Source organism: Macrotis lagotis, chromosome 1, assembly GCF_037893015.1.
Source record: "Macrotis lagotis isolate mMagLag1 chromosome 1, bilby.v1.9.chrom.fasta, whole genome shotgun sequence".
In the NCBI taxonomy this organism is placed as follows: Eukaryota; Metazoa; Chordata; class Mammalia; order Peramelemorphia; family Peramelidae; genus Macrotis; species Macrotis lagotis.
In genome coordinates, this window is record NC_133658.1 from 420927337 (window position 1) to 420938630 (window position 11294).

The window sequence follows — 11294 nt, forward strand, 5'->3', positions numbered from 1 at the left end:
TCTTTAAATTTTTACTTGCATATTCAGTTCATTGATTTTCTCTTTCTTTAATTTATTCCTATAAGAAATTAAACATATATCTCCACACAGCTACCTTGAGAATATCCTACAGATTATGCTATGTTGTTTCATTATTGTCATTTACTAGGATAAAATAAGTAATTCTTTCTATAATATGTTGTTTGATCCACTCATTATTTAAAATAAAGTTATTTAGTTTCCAATTACCTTTGGTTCTATATCTCCCTGCCCCAATATTTTATGGGATTTTTATTTCATTATGATCTGAGAAAGACGTATTCACTATTTCTGCCTTTCTGCAATTGGTCATTAGGATTTACGTCCTAATACATTGTCACTTTTTGTGTAAGTGCCATGAACTGCAGAAAATAATGTATATTCTTTTCTATTCCCATTCAATTTCCTCCACAAGTCAATCATGTCTAGGTTTTCTAACAATATCTTTATCTCCTTAATTTCTTGTTTATTTTATGTTTGCATTTATCTAAATCTGGGAGTGGGAGGTTGATGTCTCCACTAGTAGAGTTTTGATGTCTATGTCTTCCTCTAACTCCTTCAACCTCTCCTCTAAGTATCTGGATGCTATACCATTGGGGGCATACATATTTAGTATTGAAATTATTTTATTGTCTACAGTAACTTTTAGGAGGATACAGTTTCCTTCCTTATCTCTTTTAAGTCTATCTATTTTTACAGCTGCTTTGTCTGAGATAAGGATTGCTACCCCTGCTTTTTTTCATTCCAGCTGAAGCAAAATATATTTTGTTCCAACCTTTTACCTTTACTCTGTATATATCTCTGTGCTTCAAATGAGGTTCTCATAAGCATCATGTTGTAGGATTCTGGTTTTCAATCCACTCTGATATTCACTTACATTTTAAGGGAGAGATCATTCCATTCAAATTTAAAGTTATAATTACTAGCTCTTTATTACCCTCCATGTTATAATACCTGTTTGCATTTTCCTCCGTTTTTCCTCTTATTCATATTCCCCAGTGTTTTGTTTCTGAATGCCACCACCTGCAGTGTGTTTACCCAACTACATACAACCCCATCCCATTTTTTCCCCTTCTTCCTTCCCTCCCTTCTGTTTCTGCCCCCTTTCTTCCTCCTCCACTTTCCCCCTTTTCTCTCCCTCCGCTTTCCCCCTTTTAACACTTTCAATGTAAGATAAGTTTCTAAACTTAACTGAGTCTATGTATTTTGACTTTAAGCCAATATGATGAGAGTAAGATTCAGGTAGTTCTCACCTCCTCCTTCTTCCCATCTATTGCAATAAGTCTTTTGTACCTCTTAATGTAATGAGATTTACCCCATTCAGTCACCTCCATTTGCCCATCTCTATTCCTGTCTTCCTTTTCAAAGAGGTATTGTTTTTAAATCATTTTATCTGAGTCAAAGAATGATCATGAGTGTCCATCACTTCTGACTATTTTCTGTACAAGAATTATAATTATGGAGAGTTATTAGAGTCTTTCTCCCAGGTAGGAATATAGCCAGTTTTATCTTACTAGATAAAAATTTCTCGAATACGTTATGTCTGTCCATCTCTTCTGGCTAATTAAATTTTCACTAATAGAGTTACAATTGTCAAATCTTGTCAAAGTCTTTCTTCCCAGGTAGGGATATTGTCAATTTCATCTTATTTGATAACAATTGTTTTTTTTTTCCTTTTTCCTCCCTTTTCATTAATTTTACCTTTTTTGTGTGTCTCTTGAGTCTCCTGTTTGAATTTCAATTTTCTATTAAGCTCTAGTCTTTTCATCAGGAAAAGATAGAAGTTTCTCATTTCATTAATTTCCATCTTTTCCTCTGAAAGAGAAGGCTCTGCTTTGCTGGATAATAGATTATTGACTGCATTCCAAGCTCCCTTACTATTTGGAATATTCCATTCCAGGCCCTTCAATCCCTTAATGCTGATGCTTCTAGGTCCTGTGTAATCCTTATTGTGGCTCCTTGGTTTTTAAATTGTTTCTTTCTGACTGCTTGCAGGATTTTCACTTTTATCTGATATTTCTGGAATTTGGCTACAATATTCCTTGGTGTTTTCATTTTTGGATCTCTTTCAGGAGGGGATCAGTGTATTTTTTTCAATAATTATTTTGCTCTCTGGTTCCATGATACCAGGGCAGTTTTCCATGACTAAATCCAGTAATATTAAGTTCAGGCTTATTTTCTCTTCAATGTTTTCAGGAAAACTAATAATTTTTAGGTTATCTTTCCTCAATCAATTCTCAAGTTCAGTGTCTTTGGTGATGAGGTATTTAACATTTTCTTCTATTTTATTTTCAAATTTTTAGTTTTGTTTAACAAATTCTAGTTTTCTCATGAAATCATTGGTTTCCATAGACACCATTTTTTTAGGGAAGAATTCTCTTCATTTACCATTTGTAATTCCTTTTCTAATTGGTCAATTCTATGTTTGTAAGAGTTTTCCCTTTGATTATTTGTGGTTTTGAGAGAATTCTTTTCTTTTGCCATTTGTCCAATTGTATTTTCCAAGGAGTCAGAAGGACCTAAGTTCAAATCTGGCCTCAGACACTTAATAATTGCTTAATCAGGTGACCTTGGACAAGTCACTTAATCCCATTGGTTTGCAAAAACCAAAAATAGAAAAAAATAATTTGTAAATTTTGCAAGTTCAGTAGGATAAACACGAAGCAGTTTGGCAGAAAGTAGATTTAGTTCAACATCTTATACATAATATGGCATGCTAAAAAATAAACATGATCTGATTATGAATGACCATACATTTCCTATCCACCAAAATGGAAAGAATGGGGGGACAACTAGGTGGTACAGTGAATAAAGCACCAGCCTTGGACTCAGGAATACCTGGCTTCAAATCTGGCCTCAGACACTTAATAATTACCTAGCTGTGTGGCTTTGGGCAAGCCACTTAACCCCATTGCCTTGCAAAAACCTAGTAAAAAAATGGAAAGAATGAATTTGGGCATTTTTCAAAACTATTACTATGATGAGAACTCTTAATCAAACCCAATATAAAAGAGATAAGACATTCATATAAGGTATATGTCAGTACACCACATTTGATAGCAAAATAAAAGCAAAACCAAATTCAATAGAAAGAAATAGAAGTGAAAATATAGAGTAGTAAGATGTTTCCATCATATATTACTGAAAATATTCATGATATATAATGCATATATGTTACATAATCACACAAATACATTTACATATATGCATAAACACATATGTTTCTGTGTGTATGTGTCAATTCTATGTAATACTAAGAGTAAGACTCTGCAAAGGATGTGTACAGACAATATGTAGAATCTTCAAAGCAGGAATTTTCAAAAATACATTTATGACAAAGTAGGATCCAAATAATTAATATTAAAATAAATGCAATTACTGTTTTCATCTGCTATAAACCCTTAAAATAGAAAAAGGAAAGTACATATAGATATGAGAATCAACATATTATGCATAGTATATAAAATACATTCAATGTTCTAACAAAGAGTAACTCCTTAAATATCCAAAGAAGAGATTTAGAGAGAAGAGGACAATGACACAATTTGAGATAACTCTCAATTCCGACCCTTAAGGAGGAAATATGCAAAGCTTAGGAAAGAAAAAAAAGGAAACAAATAGAAGAATATATGCTGCATGTATGCAATCCTCCAGAGTGCCAACAAATGTAACACAAACAAATACTATACTCTATGATTGAAAAGATCACTAAAAGAAAGCTTAATTTTTTTTTAAAAAGTGAAAAATCAATGAAGATCTCAAAGAATAGATGATAAAAAGATAGCTTTTTTGATAGGGATGAATTATTAGGACTGAATCTAATATATTTTTGGAGATTTTTTATTTAATAATTTTACATAAGTGATTTTCATTTGAAAAAGGGATGATTAACCTTGTTATGCCTCTCTTATTTACTTTTTGATATACTTTTCTTTTTTATCTTAATAAAAACATCATGTATGCAACAAAACATGAGAATATTGATAATATAAAACAATAAATTTTGGAACAAGTAACCCAATATAAAAACTATGAGAAATCATTTAAAATTATCTAGCTTTGTTTCTTTATGGGTTTCTCCCATTACACCCTCTATAACCTCCTACTTATTAATCTAAATTAATCTTTTATATAACCTCTTATTCTATTCCTTTATCATCTAACTCATTACCTTCTCTATCTCAACCTTTATTTCTTTCTGAATTTGGAAGACATTAATAGCTATGTTTGTGTTTGTGTGTATAATATATACATATATATATATATTTATAATATAGATATGGATCAGTTTGTGATATGTGTATGTGTATATCATTGCCTCTTTAACTTATTCCCAATATGCATAAGTTTCTAGAAATAGAAGCTCTCTTTCCCCATCTATTTCCTCTGTAGTAATTTTTCTCATAACTTACTTGTATAAGATGGTACCTTTCTTTTCAAATTTTCTTAGATCATTTTACTTTTATGAATCCTATGTTATTTAGATCTACCACAATCTTTCTTTCTAACTACCCAATTAGGAGGATTAATCCTGAGTGGGAAAAGGTCATATCTATGATATTAAGAACAATAGCCATTGATGGCATCTTCACAACTTTTTTTTTTTTAGGTTTTTGCTAGGCAATGGGGTTAAGTGGTTTGCCCAAGCCCACACAGCTAGGTAGTTATTAAGTGTCTGAGATGGGATTTGAACCCAGGTACTCCTGACTCCAGGGCAAGTGCTTTATCTACTGTGCCACCTAGCTGCCCCGATGGCATCTTAAGAAAGAAAAAGAAATGGAAGGAATCAGAAATCCTTGAGAATGAATGAACTAGCAGCAACACCAGATTCTTCCAGAACTCTCAACTAATAGATGGTTAGTGGGCCAAATAACTACTCAGAAGGATCTCTCTGCAAAATCCCAGGGCAACGAGCAGCCTTAGACACCAGAACTTGCCACCAGTGTAGAGCAGGGAAGCTCAACAAAATTCCAGGGCAGAAAAGAGTGCTTGTGGTCACTCACATATAGGGCCATAGGTAAAGAGATCATAGCATCTTTAAAGAACTTAAAAATTACAGGTCCTTAAAAGTATCTCTGAAAATAGCTACACAAAAACCTTGAAGTTTGGGACAGTATGACCTCCACCCTGGAAGCAGAGCCCTACTTTCACAAAAATTAAAGATCAAATCATAGGCTGTACAAATGAGCAAACAACAGGGAAAAAAATCTAGCCATAGAAATTTTCTATGGAATCACAATCAAGAAATCCTGATCTGGATGGAATTCTGGGGTGGAGTCAAGGTGGGGTTGCTAAGCTAACATGCTCCTAGGCCCTTTTCCTACCAAAGATAAATGAGGCTTCTCCTCTGACATTCACACTACAGATCCCAGAAAGAAAAAGAGAAGACTTAAAGAAGTTTTCAACTATAGGCATGGTGGAAGATCTTCAGTGAAGGTCTTTCTCTTTGGGGAAAAGGGGAAGTAAGTCCAGGAGGAACAAAAGTGGGGAAATCTGGCAGAAGGCTTTTAGCCACAGTGCAATCCAGGTCCTGACAGCTAGATAGCAAGACAGCAGAGAGGATCCTAACCCCACACAAATCTGAACTCTGAGAGCACAGGTGTAAAAGACTGGACTGGGTTGGGAACAATCCTCTGTTAAGTCAGAACCTGGACATAAAGGAGGAGGAAACAAATTTATGCAAAGGCAAGAACTTGACTGCATAGGCAATATCTTGGGCAACAATGAGGCAGGGATCAGACCCTAGTCCCAGCAAAATAAAAGCTTGGTTCTATACCCCATATACCCCAATAGCAGAAGTATGACCACAAAAACGAACAAAAAAGCTAAAAGAGCACTCACTATAGAAAAATACTTCACAGATAAATATGGCAGCAATGTCATATCTGAAGAAGAAAGCAGTGAAAAGTTACTCACAAGAGAAAAATGTAAAAAACAGCCTAAAAATTGGACTCAAATACAAAAGCTCATCGAAGAATTTAAAAAATAATAATTTAAAAACCAAAGAAGAGAACAAGAAGATAAATGGAAAAAAAACAAAGGAAAGTCAGGCAGGAAAATTATGACATGCTGACCAAAGAAATCAATTCCAATAAATGTAAAAATGAGCAATTGGACAAGGAAAAACAGAAGATAAATGAAGAAAATAAAATCCTAAAAATTAAAACTGAAATAGAAATTAATGGATTTACAAGATAAAAAGGCTGAAAAAATTTAAGAAAATGGAAAGTACCTTCTAGGGAAAATTAATGACCTGGAAAATAGTTCCAGGAGAGACAATCTATGAATCAATGAAAAACCAGAAAGCCTGAAGCAAGAGAAGAACCTGCAAAACATCATGCGGGAAATTATAAGGGAAAACTCCTCGAACTACTAGAACAAGATAACAATATCACAATAGAAAGAATTCACAGAACCCCTCCAGAAAGAAACACTGGGATAAAAACAACAAAGGCTGTAATAGCCAAATTCCAGAACCCTAAAATAAAAGAGAGAATATTGAAAGCAGCAACATGAAAACAATTCAAATACAAAGGGAAGACAATCAGACCAACACAGGACCTATAAACCTCATCACTGAAGAATCAGAAGAACAGGAGTAACATATTTTGGAGAGTTAAGGACCTGGGATTACAACCTAAATTGTACTATCCTGCAAAATTCAGCATATACTCTCAGTGAAAAAGATGGACATTCAATGAAATACAGGATTTCTAGAACTTCCTGATACAAAGATGAGAACTTAACAAAGAATTCAATCACCTAATACTGAAGAGCTACATTAAAAAAAGCAAATGAAAAAGGGGACTGAAAATACAAAATTGCTTTAAATAAATGTTGCTCCCTAAAAAGGAAGATATAACAATTCTAATTCCTTAGAATTTTATTTCACTAAGGAAAATTAGAGGGTAGAATATAATTTAAGAGAAAGAACCTAAAGGATAGGGGTATAATTGGATCTTATCTCTCAATTGAAGAGGTCCATGATCACATCATAATGTTTGAGGAAAAAAAGCCAGAGTGTTAACTTCAATTAAAGTGTCTCATTATACTATGACACATTAGAATCACAAGGTATTAAGCACCTTGTCTAAAGAGGGCATCCTAAGCAGCAAGGATATGAAATAATGTCTCTGTTAATTATAATCATTTGTAAAGTTCTCAGTGAGACCTCCAAGCTTCCCAGTACTTAGAGAGTTTCAAAATTCACTTAATGAGGGTTTAATTACTCTGGGTGGGGGTGGAGGTGTAAAGGGGGAGAGACAATTGACCTTGGTTCACTTATCCTGGGTAAGGAGTGGGGTAAAGTATAAAAGAAAATAGACTTGGGGAGAGGGGCACAAATATTTCAAGAAATGATATGGCTTTGGATGATACTTTAATTCATGAAGAGGACTGTGCGTACATGAAAGATGCTTGAAAAGGTAATAAGGTAAAAAAGTAATTATAGCTACAATTTTATGTAATTTGAATCATTGATGCTTTTTAAGCAATCAAGTAAACATTCTGTGATGATATCTTGATAACAATAAGAACTTATCAAGCAATCAAATAATTGAAGTGTGATTTATGACATCTGATTAATAACATTAGCGCACCAAGGGAAGAGGCACAAAGATTTATAATTTTAGAGGGAAGGAAGGGAAAATGTGAATGCTGAGTAAATTCTAGTCAATGGATTAAGGCCAGTGGGGGAATAAGATACATTCCCACTTGGGTTTAAAAACCTGAAATAATCTATAGGGAAGGAGGGGACAAGGAACAGGAAAGATAAGGGAAGAAGGGACTGATAAAAGGGAAGGGAAGATAAAAGTGAAAATAAACTGAAAGTTAAATTCCAAAAAGCAAAGTCCAAAGGGGAAAGTTAGTAAAATTTTGGCGAGGAGGAATAAGAGAAAAGGAAAGAGATAAATATAAGTGGAGAAAGATAGCATGGAGGGAAAAACAGAATTAGTAATCTTTACTGCAATTGTGAATGGGATGAATTGTTCCATAAAATGGAAGTGGACACCAGAATGGATTAAAAACAAGAAATCTACAATATTCTGTTTACAAGAAACACATTTGAAGCAGAGAGATACACATAGTGTAAAGGTAAAAGTTTGTAGTAAATTATATTATGCCTCAGTAGAATTGAAAAAATGGGGTAGCCATCCTAATTGCAGACAAAGTAAAAATAAAAATCAATCTCACAAAATGGGATAAGAAACAACATCTCCTTAAAAGGTACCATTTGCTATGAAGCTATATAATTACTAAACCTGCATGTACCTAGTAGTATAGCAACCAGGTTCCTAAAGTAAAAGATGAGTGAATCCCAAAGAGAAATATAGAGCAAAACTTTAATAATGGGAGACCTCACTGTCCCTCTCTCAGAACTAGATAAATCTAAAAATAACATAAACAACAAGGAAGTTAAGAAGGTGAATGAAATTTTAGAAAATTTATATATGATGGACCTCTGGAGAAAACTTTGTAGAATTAGAAAAGAATATACCTTTTTTTCTGCAGTTCAAGGCACCTTTGCCAAATCTGGACAACGACTAGAGCAGAAAAAACCCTTAAAAATCAAAGGCAGAAAGGCAGAAATAATAAATACACACTTCTCAGACCATGATACAATAAAAATTACATGTAATAAAGGGTCAGAAAAAGATAAATCATGAACTAATTGGAAATTAAACAACTTTATCTTAAATAACAGGTGGATCAAAAAATAATAGAAATAATAATAATTTTATCCAAGAAAATCATAATGAGACATCATACCACAATTTATGGGATGCATCCAAGGAAGTTTTAAGGGGAAACTTGATATCTCTAAATGTCTATATGAAAAAGATACAGAAAGAACAGATCAATGAATTGGGCACACAACTAAAAAGCTAGCAAAAAACAAATTAAAGAATGTCAATTAAATATCAAATTAGAAACTCTGAAAATCAAGGGAGAGATTAATAAAATGGAGAGTAAAAAATAGTGATTTCATAAAAAAATTGAGTTGATTTTATGAAAAATTCAATAAAATAGACAAACCTCTGGTTTATCTGATTAAAATAAAAAAGAAAGAAGATAACCAAAGTACCAATATCTAAAATGAAAAAAGTGAACTAACCAACAATGAGAAGGAAATCAAGAAGATAAATTGGCACTGCTTTCCAAAAGTATATTCTAAAAAAATGGACAACTTGAGTAAATGGATGCCTATTTATAAAAACACAAACTTCCCAGATTAACAGAAGAGGAAATAAATTACCTAAATAAGTTCATTTCAGAAAAAAAGAAACAGAAAAAACCATCAATAAACTCCCTAAGAAAAATTCTCCAGGTCCAGATGAATTTAAATTTAGCAAACAATTAATTTCTATTCTACATAAATTATTTTAAAAAATAGGAGAGTAAGGAGTTCTGCCAAACTCCTTTTATGACACCCACATGGTGCTGATACCTAAACCAGGAAGAATAAAAACAGACAGAGAAAGTTACAGACCAATTCTCCTAAATGAATATCGATGGAAAAATCTTAAATAAAACTTTAGCAATAAGACTACAGCAAGTTATTACCAGGATGACATATCATGATGAAGTTGGAGTTATACTAGTCTGGCAGGGATGGTTAAACTTTATGAAAACACTCAACGTAATTAAACATATCAATAGTAAAACCAACAGAAATCATATGATTATTTCAATAGATGCTGAAAAAGACTTTGATAAAATACAACCACCATTCCTATTAAAAGCACTAGAAAATTTAGGGATAAATGGAGATTTCCTTAAAATAATAAATAGTATCCATCTAAAATCATCATCAAATATGATATTTAATGGGAATAAATTCAGAGCATTTCCACTGAATTCAGAAGTGAAACATGGATGCCCATTATGACTATTACCATTCAATATAATATTGAAAATGCTAGCAATAAGAGAATAAAAATAAATTGAAGGAATAAGAATTGCCAATGAGGAAGCAAAATGTTCACTCTTCACTGATGATATGAAAGTATACTGAGAGAATCTGAGGAACACATCTAAAAAACTCCTTGAAACAATTAAAAAATTCAGCAAAGTGGCAGGATAAAAAATAAACACATATAAATCATCAGCATTTCCATATATGTACAACAAAGCCTACAAATAAGATATGGAAAGATATTTCATTTAAAATAACTGTAGAAAACATTAAATATTTGGGAATCTACCTCCCAAGACAAAACCAAAAACTGTATGAATTACAAAGCACTCTTCATGGTTTAGGTATCAGCACCACATTGGTGTTATAGAAAGAGTTAGGCAGAGTTCTGTCTTCCCCTATTTTTCCAAAGAGTTTATGTAGAATTGGAACCAATTATTCCTTAAATATTTGGTAGAATTCACTTGTGAATCCATCAGGCCCTGGAGATTTTTTCTTAGGGAGTTCAGTGATGGCTTCATGAATTTCTTTTTCTGAGATAGGTTTATTAAGGTTTGTAATTTCCTCTTCATTTAATTTAGGCAGCATATTTTTGTAAATATTCATCCATTTCACTTAGATTGTCAAACTTATTGGCATAGAGTTGAGCAAAATGATTCCCAATTATTACTTTAATTTCCTCCTCATAGGTGGTGATTTCCTCTTTTCCAAATATGATACTAGCAATTTGATTTTCTTCTTTCTTCTTTTTAATCAAATTTATCAGAGCTAAATTAATTTTATTGGATTTTTCATAAAACTAACTCTTGCTTTTATTTATTATTTCAATAGTTTTTTTTTTTGCTTTTGCTTTCATTAATTTGTCCTTTAACTTTTTAGAATTTCTAATTTGGCATTTAATTGGTGATTTTTAATTTGTTCTTTCTCTAATTTTTAGGTGCATATTTAGTTCATTGATTTCTTCCTTCACTATTTTATTCATGTAAACATTTAGAGATATACTATATCCCCTGACAGCTGCTTTGAGTGAATCCCATAGGTTTTGGTATGTTGTTTCATTATTGTCATAATATAGGACAAAATAATTAATTCTTTCTATAATTTGTTGCTCAATCCACTCATTCTTTAAAATGAGGTTATTCAGTTTCTAATTAGTTTGGGATCTATATTTCCCTTGTGCAATATTGAAAATGATTTTTATTGCATTTTGATCTGAAAAAGATGTAGTCACTATTTCTGCTTTCTGCAGTTGATCAATAGGTTTTTATGCCCTAGTCATGGTCAATTTTTGTATAAATCCCATAATGCAGAGAAAAAGGAATATTCCTTTCTATCCCCATTCAATTTCCTCCATAAGTCT